At 39.0% G+C, this 11,828-nt stretch overlaps 1 long non-coding RNA gene across 1 annotated transcript in view; it reads right to left on the bottom strand.

The window, feature by feature from the left end:
* Positions 1 to 7,177: 7,177 nt before the first annotated feature.
* The window catches only part of LOC309497706, a 403,367-nt gene continuing 398,716 nt past the window's right edge, over positions 7,178 to 11,828 (bottom strand). The window contains exon 2 of the long non-coding RNA XR_014205666.1: positions 7,178 to 7,265. This is a non-coding gene — a long non-coding RNA (uncharacterized lncRNA). The remainder of the gene's footprint in view (positions 7,266 to 11,828) is intronic.

The following is an 11,828-nucleotide window of genomic DNA, read 5'->3' as shown; positions in this document are numbered from 1 at the left end:
TAGTTAACATTATCACAAAGGTCTAATTACATACAAGGCGGTTAGTGCATGCAAAAACTCTAAAGCTAGCGCCACAGACGTTTGATAAAGTTAACTATAGAATCTTTGCTAGCTATCTTAGCAAAAACATGTTAACATTGCTAACAAGTTTAGTGGATTACAAGTTTATTGGTTTACTTCGACAGTGCTTCCAGTGCTCATTCCACAATTTAGTTAAAGTACCTCAAATAAGTGAGAGCAGCAGCTAAATATCCTTTCATATTTTAATGACAACCAACACAAGGATTTGTGACTCACCAAGAATTGTCTTCGAGTTGGATAGATGGATTCTTTCTCCCGCCTACTGGCATAACGTACGTCAGAGAATGTTCTGGTATCGCTCAAGCCAAAGCCATTCACAGTCAAAGTTTCAAGCAAAGATAATAGCCGTTTCTCAATATGCGTTCTTGTCTGTACTTGTGTTCTTGTGGACTTGTGAAATGTCATCAGTCGCTGCCCAAGTACTGTTCCAATTCAAAGTTCACATCTAGCCAAGTCCAGTTCAAATCCCTGGATGTGTTCTTGAACCGCCCCTTTTAACGAGGATGCATCGAGAGGTGACTTGTGCGGACTTGAGACAGCCAGGTATCACAGAATGCATCTCACACCAACCAGCAAGCATCAATAGCAGAGGAGAAACCCCGCGTAATTTAAAAATACTGCTGTAATTGTGTCACGAAATGTAGTTTTAAGAGTATTTCAGGCGAGAATGTAGTTGTTTAAAGCTCAAATCTTTGGTTTATAAAGATAGCGCCTATTTGAAAATTTGATCTGACGTTTTCGGAGTTGTGAGAACCAGGCAATCGGACGCTCGGCGCTCATGTACCCCGCCGAGAACAGCCTTTCCTCGGCTAGTGCTGCTGACGTTTGCCGCTGGCTCGGATGTCTCTAGTCTAGTGGTTTAACATGGGATATAAATCGTCTTGTGTATATCTAACGGGCGATTTATTTATGTATTTATTTGTCTCATTAATCTATCATTTGTTCCCTGGCAAAACGTTTTGGCTGAGGGCAAAGTGAAGTTTCATAGCTTTATTTAGTCTATTTAACTTTAACGTTGTAGCCTAGAGAGCTGACTTAATTATGTTTGACTGAATCGTTTGCTTTATTATTGTGTAGCTTCTTATACCTTTTAGGCTACTTATACTTTTATAATGGCTATTATTTATCATTAAAACGGACATTTCACAAAAAAGGTTGTCATTTTATTTTATATATTTAAAACATAAAATATTTTATTATACATGTTGCCTACATTCTCTTCACTGTATGTACATATAATAAAATAAAATGACACAACCCTGTCTCTTTTTGCTAAATGTTAGTTTTAATGATCAATATTATGTTTTTTTTATGTATCATATTTTTTAAATGAAAACAAAGAGTCAGGGTTGTGTTTTATATTTAGTGTTGTTATAAATATATGCAGTGAAGATAATCAATTGCGTTGCCTGAACCACATTTGTGTGGCCATTATGTTTAAGATTTTTTTAAATGAAAATGAAAAGAGGCAGAGTGGTGGTTTATAACATATTTTGTTTTATTTGTAGCCTACCGCTCTGCGCTTTGAGAGGGATGTGGGATACAAGCAGGAAAGTGACAATCGATCTCTTTTCTGATATCTTCATGTTTTCTACTTGTTGTAAATGGTCTGAAGAGCGAATTTTACCCTCCATAAGGGCAAGACATTTAGGCTATGTTTGATTTTGCGCTGCCAGAGAAAGCGAAACTAAAATCACCCGTGCGTGTGAAACGCGCTTTACAAATAAGCTTGACGCGCCTTACCATGTCTAATAACAAGCACAAACCGTGTTAAAAAGAATTTGACATGAAAGTAAAAATGTAGGCTATCTGTCCTACAGCGTTTTTCTACTTTACCACAGTAAAGAATACAAATATAATAGGCCTAATTAAAAGCGAACCAAGGAAGAAACGTTTATAATCCCCTTAGAAAATGGGTGAGACGTGAGTGAAGATTTGGGAAAAGAAACGAGATTCCACACAGGAATGAGTCACGATTTTTGAATATTCGATTAGTTTATTTAATAATAGAATATCAAATAGGTTGCGATTATTCTCTAAAATAAAATGTACTCCATGTATTCGGTGCTGATGCGGTGGTGACGCGTTCATGTAACCAGAGGGTGACACTGCCAATAACGCACATAACATAACTGTCACAAAGAACCGGCAAAAGTAATGATTATGAATGTGTCAAATAAAGCAAGGAGACATTGCAAGGAGACATGTTTTCTGTGTCACTGTCGGCTGCAAAGATTTACGCCGGTTTCACACTGCACGCGTTAGCAGAGCGTAACCCTGGATTTCCACCAACTGCGGAACGGCTGCGGATCAGCTCCGCTGCGTGTCGGCTCCGTGCTCCGCTGTCCTTCAATACCCACCAGGTCCGGATTTGTTGCGGAACGGCTGCGGCCATGACTGACAGCTGAAGTCACAAGGACCCACGAGATCTCGCGAATTCACGTATGATCGCGCGATATAAGTGCTGAATTGCTGCGGAGCTCTCCGGCATCCGGCAAAAATAGAAGCTCTGCGTATCTGCTCCGGAGGGCTGCGGATTGCCGGAGTCGGAACGCAGCCGTTCCGCAGTCAGTGAAAATACACACATTGACTTTAATGGAAACCTATTGACTCCGCCGCTGTTCCGGAGCGGATCCGCAGCCGTTCCGCAGTCGGTGGAAATTAGGGGTAAGCAGCGCGCTTTTTTTTCGGCGCCCATGTTAACAGATTAGAGCATTCACACCGCACGCAGAGGCGGCGCGACAGCGCGTAGCAGGAGCAGAGCAGGAGCAGCAGTGCCGCGATAGTTTCGGTGCCCAGTCTATTTTTGCTGCGCCGCTTCCACTGAATTAAAGTGACAATGCATTGATCATGGCCAAAATACACTGCAGTTTTACCCAAAAAGCACATTGATGATATCTATTGTGTTTTAAACAGTCAATCAAATGACCAACAGCAATTTAAAAAGAAAACAAATGTCCAAAAACAAACTTGTTGACCGAACAATAAAAACAAAGATGAACCAAAAGTTATATAAATTAAATTATTAATAAAATAAGCTTCTTGACAAGTCTTTTCTCTTAAATGTATTTGAAAACGAAATAAAGCAATGCCAACTCACCCATTATAGAGTACTCTGTCTGTAGCCTACACACGCCGCGGTTCAGCCGCGTGTGACAAACGCTGCTAGTGTGAAAGCAAAACGCGCGTGTCCTGCTCCCGCTCACCATACGCACTGCTCCTGCGCTGCGTATGCTCTGCTAACGCGTGCAGTGAGAAACCGGCATAAGTTGACAATGCCGACTCGTCATTTTCGCAGTGAATGCGAGAGAAATGCACATTTCATACGGATTAGCCTACATAAGCAGAGAGTAGGCTAGTCAATTTCTTTTCGTTTTGAATTGTTTTGTTTAAAAGGAGACAATTCAAGCTTTCTATATGGAATAACTAATGGAATATTGTTAAATTCGCTGATAATCGGGGGACCAGATCGCAAACCAGAATTCAAAGCCGACAAAGCTTAAATGTATGGGCTCACGCACAACTCTCTCATTCGTTGTGAATCCCAATGTTTCCATGGCTGCGATGTAACATTTAATTGCTAACTTATTATTTCTTTTGTAAACAAAGCTTTGTGCTTCACTCATGTCATAATATTAACATAAAACAGCATTCACATACAAAAAATTTGTCATTTTCGTCACGTGATAAACATTCGTTGACGAAAGCAACACTACTTCTATAGTTATTTTTCTTGTTGACTAATGAGTTTATGAGCATTGAATGGCTTTTCTGAGGTAAATTTGACGTTACGTGACATAATTGTTCTTAAGCTGTTTTATGCAAGTTCTTTCCAAGGTCGAAATGCTTATTGAGCGACCTGTCAGGCCACATTAAAGAGAGACAAAACGGCATTTATTGCTTGTATTTCGTGATAAAATTGACACAATTTGAAAGCTGAAAGTTTGTTAGTTGTTTACAAAAATTAACAAACACATTAAAAGTGACAAAATAAGTACAAATCTTACCGTGATTATGGATGGCTGTTGTAGTTTATCCACGTTGTGTGCACGTAATAGACACTGCCTTCCTGCACTTTTGCAGTACCTTGGATGTTCATTAATTGACGCGTCTCCATCGTTTTCTATCTCTCATGCTGTCCTCGTTGTTGCAGTTCGTCGTACCATGGACATTTGTCTTTTTCTTCTCTGGAATTGCTACACTTGCTTAGAGCATAGTGCACCTTCATGTAATGTTGCCGAAGTTTTTATTATTTTAACACGGCACTGTGCAGAAGACCGCTCAAATCCCCTCTCCTTCATCCGTTCCCTGAACTTGTTGAACACATCAGCATGCGTCCTCTCTATAGTAGCTGTAATATATAGGCATCTGCCCAAATATCAATCAGGCAGTGTGTCTCTTCGGAGCTCCAGGTCAAACCATAACTCATTTAGCAAATGTTGCAAACACAACACTTTCCCATAATGCAAATGCAACTTCGACTACGGGAGCCTGTTAATTTAAAGAAGTGCAGTGTTTTCTGCAATTGGGTTTGGGTCATGTTCACACCTTAACCCTCAAGCCTCCTTCACATAGCATTAATTATGCCATTGTGGACAAATTTGGGCATGAAGGACTCAGGTGTGATCCAAAAAAATGTTTTGAATAAATGTTGTAACACAACTGGGCGGATGGTATCCAGCCATCTGTTCCAAATTAATGAATCCTGACTTTCATGGATGTAAACACATCTTTACATTCCGGACTAGATCTTGAGAAAACAAGAACTTTTGTTTTACGACCATCCAACGTAACTCACAGCGATCAGCGCCGCTATGTCTGTAGCCTCCCATGGCATTATGACATTTTATGGCACCCTAGGAGCGAGTCCAGAGACACACGCGGGGGACAGCGTGGCGTGACATTCCACACAAACACACACACACCAGCACATGAGCCTTTTAGGCTCACACATGGACCTTTTCGACAAAACTACCTCTAAATGTATTAAATGTATCTCTTTTTGTGTTTAGATGTCTTCACATGTCATATTGGAGTAGCTATAATGTTTATGGTGTGTTAAATAAACTTATCACTTCATCTAAAACAACAACATGTTTATTAGATCCTATACCAACTAAACTACTGAAAGAAGTGTTACCTGTAGTGGAAGAGCCTCTCCTCAATATTATTAACTCGTCTTTATCTCTAGGTCATGTTCCAAGAACATTTAAACTGGCAGTTATAAAACCTCTCATTAAGAAACCACAATTAGATCATAATAATCTAGCAAATTATAGACCCATTTCAAATCTTCCATTTATGTCTAAAATATTAGAAAAAGTGGTGTCCGCTCAACTGGGATCTTTCTTGCAACAAAATGATATCTATGAAAAGTTTCAGTCTGGATTCAGACCGCATCATAGCACTGAAACTGCGCTCGTTAAAATCACAAATGATTTACTTTTAGCTTCTGACCAAGGCTGTATCTCAATACTAGTTTTACTTGATCTTAGTGCTGCGTTCGATACTATAGATCACACAATACTCTTAGATCGACTACAAAATTATACTGGTGTTCAAGGACAAGCACTAAGCTGGTTCAAATCATACCTATCTGACCGCTACCATTTTGTCTATTTAAATGGAGAAAAATCGATCATAACTCCAGTAAACTATGGAGTGCCGCAGGGATCTGTATTAGGCCCTCTGTTATTTTCAATATATATGATGCCACTTGGAAATATTATAAGGAAACATGGAATTAGTTTCCATTGTTATGCTGATGACACTCAAATATATATTTCATCACGGCCAGATGAAAACGCTAAATTTTCCAAATTGACAGAGTGTGTTAAAGATATAAAAGATTGGATGACGCGTAATTTTCTTTTATTAAATCCAGACAAGACAGAGGTAATACTTATCGGTTCAAAAAACCGCCCACAAAACCTCGCACAATACAACTTTAACATCATAGGATGTCCTGTTACTTTATCCTCTACAGTAAAAGACCTGGGTGTTATACTCGATTGCAACCTGTCTTTTGAAAATCATATTTCATATGTTACAAAAACTGCCTTTTTCCACCTTAGAAACATTGCTAAGCTACGTAATATGCTATCAGTTTCTGATGCAGAAAAGTTAGTTCATGCATTCATGACCTCGAGACTGGATTACTGTAATGCTTTATTAGCTGGTTGTCCTGCATCCTCAATAAACAAGCTACAGTTAGTCCAAAATGCCGCCGCTAGAGTTCTTACGAGATCAAGAAAATATGATCATATAACACCGATTTTATCATCACTGCATTGGTTACCTATAAAGTTCCGTATTAATTACAAGGTATTGCTACTGACTTATAAAGCCCTAAACGGCTTAGCTCCAGTCTATTTAACTGATCTTCTATCGCCCTATAATCCATCGCGCTCTTTAAGATCACTAAATTCAAGGCTTTTGGTCATACCTAGGATATCCAGAACCACCAAAGGAGGGAGAGCATTTTCACATTTGGCTCCAAAACTCTGGAATAGTCTTCCTGATACTGTTCGTTGCTCAGACTCGCTCTCCCAGTTTAAAACTAGATTAAAGTCGCATCTCTTCAGCCAGGCATTCATATAATCCTACAGTTCAAACTACAATCCGGCCTCTATCCAATGCCAGAGGAGAACTGGCCCCCGACTGAGCCTGGGTTCTCCCACGTTTTTTTTTTTCTCCATTAAGGCACCTGATGGAGTTTTAGGACACCATTAGGTCACTTGATGGAGTTTTTCGGTTGCTTGCCACTGTTGCCTTTGGCTTGCTCAGTTGGGGATATTTTGGGGATATTTAATTTAATTTTATCAATCAATAAATTCCTCTTGAAACAAACTTTGTTGTATTATTTTAATTTAATACTGTGAAGCTGCTTTGATGCAATCTGTATTGTGAAAAGCGCTATACAAATAAACTTGACTTGACTTGACTTAATGCCGTCGGCCTGACTCAGACACAACGTGCAGGGGTTGGGCTTGATTTTTTTGTTGTTGTTTTTTTGCCCGATCTGGCATTCAGTTTCTGAACGGTGTAGGCACAAGCCAACAGTTTGGTGACGCCGTCTGAGCCCATTATGTCATAATTTTTAATTAGTCACGGTAATACCGTATACCCCGGTAAAATAGGGAGGCGGTTTGACGGTTTCAAAATTCGAATACCGCCCAAGCCTACTTCACATCTCTAAATATTATTGTTATTTTTAATGTGTTGACCAAAAACATGCGTCACAAAGCAGGTTGAAGCAGGGAAGGATGCAGGATCTACTTGCAGCAGCTTAACTTTATTTTCAAAGAACATAACAGAAACCAAACACTCTAGACAAGAAACAGAACAGCCTAGCATCTGATCTACTTGCAGCAGCTTTACTTTATTTAGCTTAACTTAACTTATATAAGAACATAAAAGAAACAAAACACTCTAGACAAGAAACAGAACAGCCTAGCATATAGCAGCGACAAACGACAAGAAACAGAACAAACTATAGTGACGACAGGCAAGAAACAGAACAGCCTAGCATCTGTAGTCCAAGAGCTGCAGTTCAGTTCAGCATCGTTCTGTTCACTGGAGGAGATGGCCTGAAAAATAAGTCAATAGAAAAATATGTCAGTGAAAGTAACTGTGCAGAACTGAAGAAACTGATCAGAGATTGTGGAAACTGATTCCTGGTTCAGAGAATGGGAGTTAGTGTTTTAGCAATTCAGAAAAACTGTGAACACAAATCCACATTTTCAACTAAACTCACAAAACCATTGACTCTTCTCAAAATCAAACAATGCTTTCAGATCATACACACACGAGTCAATAAAACAAGCACTACAGGTCATCCATTAGACACTTCATCAACAAATGGAGAAAACAGCATCCAGAACACTACAGAAAATAATAATATTTTATGCAGTAAACTATTTTTGCAATTACATAAAAAGCCTAGTAATTGCAGCTGATGAGGTGAACATATTGTATTCTGTATGCACTGCAAGTATAGTATTTTACTGAATATTGAATATTAGGCCTATTGAATGTCTATATATTCAGCACTTGTCACAAATCTCTCTCATTTTTAAATCTTACCTTAAAACTAATTTTTTAGGGTAGCTTGTAATTGAATATTTGCATAAATCTTTCATGGTCCACATTTGATTATTGCAATGGCTGATTTAGAAATGTATGTGCGGTGTATAATTAAAGTTAAATAAAGTAGAGACTATTATTAACAAACCGGGAATGCTTTTGCTGTGGATTCTCTCATGTCTTTTCAGATTTGATGACTGATTGAATCTCTGGTCACAGTGTGAACACTTGTAAGGTTTTTCTCCAGTGTGGATCATCTCATGTGTTTTCAGATTTGATGACTGATTGAATCTCTGGTCACAGTGTGGACACTTGTAAGGTTTTTCTCCAGTGTGGATCATCTCATGTGTTTTCAGATTTGCTGAATGACTGAATCTCTGGTCACAGTGTGAACACTTGTAAGGTCTTTCTCCAGTGTGAATTCTCTCGTGCTGTTTTAACTTGTTCGCTGAAATGAAAGTCTTCTCACACTCAAAGCACATGTACTCTCTTACACCAGTGTGAATTTTCTGATGTACATGTAAAATTTGCCGCAGTGAAAAACTCTTTCCACACACAGAACATGAATGTGGCTTCTCCTTCGTGTGAACTCTCAGGTGTGTCTTCAGAGCTGATTCACAAAGAAATGTTTTGCTGCATTGATCACATGAGAACGGCTTCTCTCCGGTGTGGATCCTCATGTGAACCTTAAGACTGTGTTTGCTTGTGAAACTGTTTCCACACTGATCACATGAGAACGGCTTCTCTCCGGTGTGGATCCTCATGTGACGCTCAAGACTTTGTTTGCTTTTGAAACTGTTTCCACACTGATCACATGTGAACGGCTTCTCTCCGGTGTGGATCATCATGTGATTCTCAAGACTTCGTTTGCTTGTGAAACTGTTTCCACACTGAGTGCAGGTGAAAGATTTCTTGGCTCTTTTCTTTAAAAATATATTTTTAGTCTTTGAGCGTTTGACATGATGTTCCTCCTCCACTTCACTCAGTTCTTCTCTCTCCTCGCTCTCTTCCATCTGGTCTGACATGAAAGAAAAAAATATTAAATTAAATTTTCAGTACATCAAAATAATTCAAAGAAAGAAATATGAAAGTGAAAGGACATGAAAGTGAGCCCTGATGTAATAGTAGAAAGTAGACAACTGTTATAAAATATTATGACAATTTGATGCCTTTTTATAAATTGATTATATGTTCTTGAAACTTTCCATGAATGAGGTAAATTTATCTTCCAATTATTATTTTTAAAACATTATAGGCACAAATCCCTTTTTTTTTAGCAAGACCTGTTAAATATATTTGATCAATGACACAATTATCTAACATGATAATAACATTAAAATATACAATACTGCCATATTTTAACACCAACTTTGGTACAAAATATTTTAATTATTAATGGCCGTTCACACTAGACTTTTCCTTGCACTGACTTCCATTCATGCGCATGTGAATGTGGGACACCAGAAACACAAGCTCAAGTGAATTACCCTGTGAGAAATAACACACACGTTTAGTATTCAAGTGGAGTGGATTGTTTATTTTTTATATTTGAATTATTATTATTTGTTATATGTTAAATGTATGTTTGTAAAAAAGCTGCCGCAGAGTCAGTGGTGGGTAGTAACGAAGTACATTTACTCCATTAAATTTACTTGAGTGTTCTTTTGAAAAAAGTAAGTAGATTTAAGTGTGGGTACTTTTACTTTAACTTGAGTACATTTCTAATGAAATGTACCTCCCTAATACACCGGGCGTATTAGGGAGGTGCAGACTATAAAATCTGATAAAACTGTGTGGGGTAGCCCAACCGGCTGCCTCACAGATCTCCTGGAGGGGCACCCCCGAGTAGAGGCCCTAGAGCAGGGGTGGGGAACGTCCGGCCCGCAAAAGAGTTTGATGCGGCCCGCGAGTCAATTCCTCCCCCCCAAAAAAAAAAAAAAAAATCTCAGCAATTACTTTTCCTGTGATAGAAAACACAAAATACGCAAAGTGGCAAGCAGCACGAGTCCACAAGCTGTGAAAGCAGGACGTGGCCAGTAGCGCGAGTGTTAATGAGTCACCTGAGTTCAAGCACCGGTTTCAAGTTTCTCACGGATGAACTTCGGGGGCGCGCGCGCCGCACCGGTTTAAAAAAAATAACGCAGTCAGCACCGCCGCACAGTCTTCTGTCAGACCAGATGCTGTCAGGCTATATGTCAGTAAAACTCAGAAAAACTAACTTGCCAGCTGTTTGCTCGCAGCGCGCACTCTTCAATCACGCAAATGCGGCGCGCCCTGTATCACGCAAAATAAACTAGCATGTAACGTTGTGTTCTGTCGTCAATTAACGTTAAGTATTGAAATAACCAAAAGTGAGATTGCGTCAAAACTCTATGTCGGGGCTTTTGTATATTTTGTAGGCTACATAAATGTTACACATTTTGGCATAGCCCTACTCAATTTTCATTATTAATATTCTAACATTTTATCAATATTGCAAAGTCATCAAAACTGACTAAATATTTTGTGACCAAAAATGTGAAAAATAGGCCTACATCTAGCCTAAATGATCGTTCATGACATTCTTTTAACTATAAGCAACCCAATTTGTCTAGATCTGTATTATTTCCTTTGTATAATGAGCTTAAATATTGCTGCGCAGTCGTGTGATTTAGTCTGCTTGATTAACATTATTACAATGTATTTATTTAACTCTGATATGTAGCCTATATATAAGGTCCTCGAATATGTTCGAATATTTCACCAGCATCAGCCTTTTCACAGTTTCTATCAGTCTGCTTGTCTGTGTTTGCGCAACTTGCATCATTAGGCCAGTAGGTGGTGACAAGTGACTTTATGAGTGAAAAATTGAAATTTAATTGAACTGATTTAATCAAACTCTATATGCGCGTAATTATGAAAAATCCTATATCTCTGTGTTCCTGACTTGAAAAATTATAGTTTGGGGTGTCCTTATAATCGTAAAAACCCGACTGTGTCGAATCTCGACGACAAATTACCAAAAGATGCATTATTTCAGAAGTACCATCTTTCTGAGTATAAATGTTCAATTTTGTCACCCCCCCGTAAATCAGACTAGTGGGTTGTACTAATCAGACAAAGAAAGTTTTTCCCGCCTCAGTTCATCACCAGTGATTGGCTCACTCACGTGAGATAGGTGTGACTCATCTTGTCCATAAAGACAAGGAAAAACCCTTGCTCTGGGCATTCCGCCATAGAGAGAAGGGGTTCCCCATCTTCACGACAAAGACTCCGCAAAGGAGTCTCTCCGTTTGTTTTTCTCTAATTTCATTTTCATCTTAGTCTTTTCTTTATTCCCGTCTGATATCTGACTTTGTTCAGGTGTCTTCACGAGTTAAACGAACTTAAGTCTAATCATCTTTTGGCAAAGTTTACATTCGTGTTAACCGTCGAGTTCTCGCATCACCTGTGTCTGAAGGAATTCCGGAAGCTGCGTCAGCGGACAATTTGAACTCAGCTACGCACAAGAGCCAGGTCAAAAGCAAGTACTATCTTATATCGCAATCTAAAAATGCTGTTTAAGGTTGTCTAGGCCATTCCCTTTGCGGAATTATCCAACGACTTGGGGTCTCTTGCAAAGTTAACTGTTTGAAAATTGTCACCTTTAGTTTCACTTCCTCTCTCTCTCGTTATTCGATTCC

The sequence above is a fragment of the Leuciscus leuciscus genome, assembly GCF_965113295.1.
Source record: "Leuciscus leuciscus genome assembly, chromosome: 4".
In the NCBI taxonomy this organism is placed as follows: Eukaryota; Metazoa; Chordata; class Actinopteri; order Cypriniformes; family Leuciscidae; genus Leuciscus; species Leuciscus leuciscus.
Note: the sequence above shows the minus strand (reverse complement) of the source record. Positions and strands in the feature narration are given on the sequence as shown.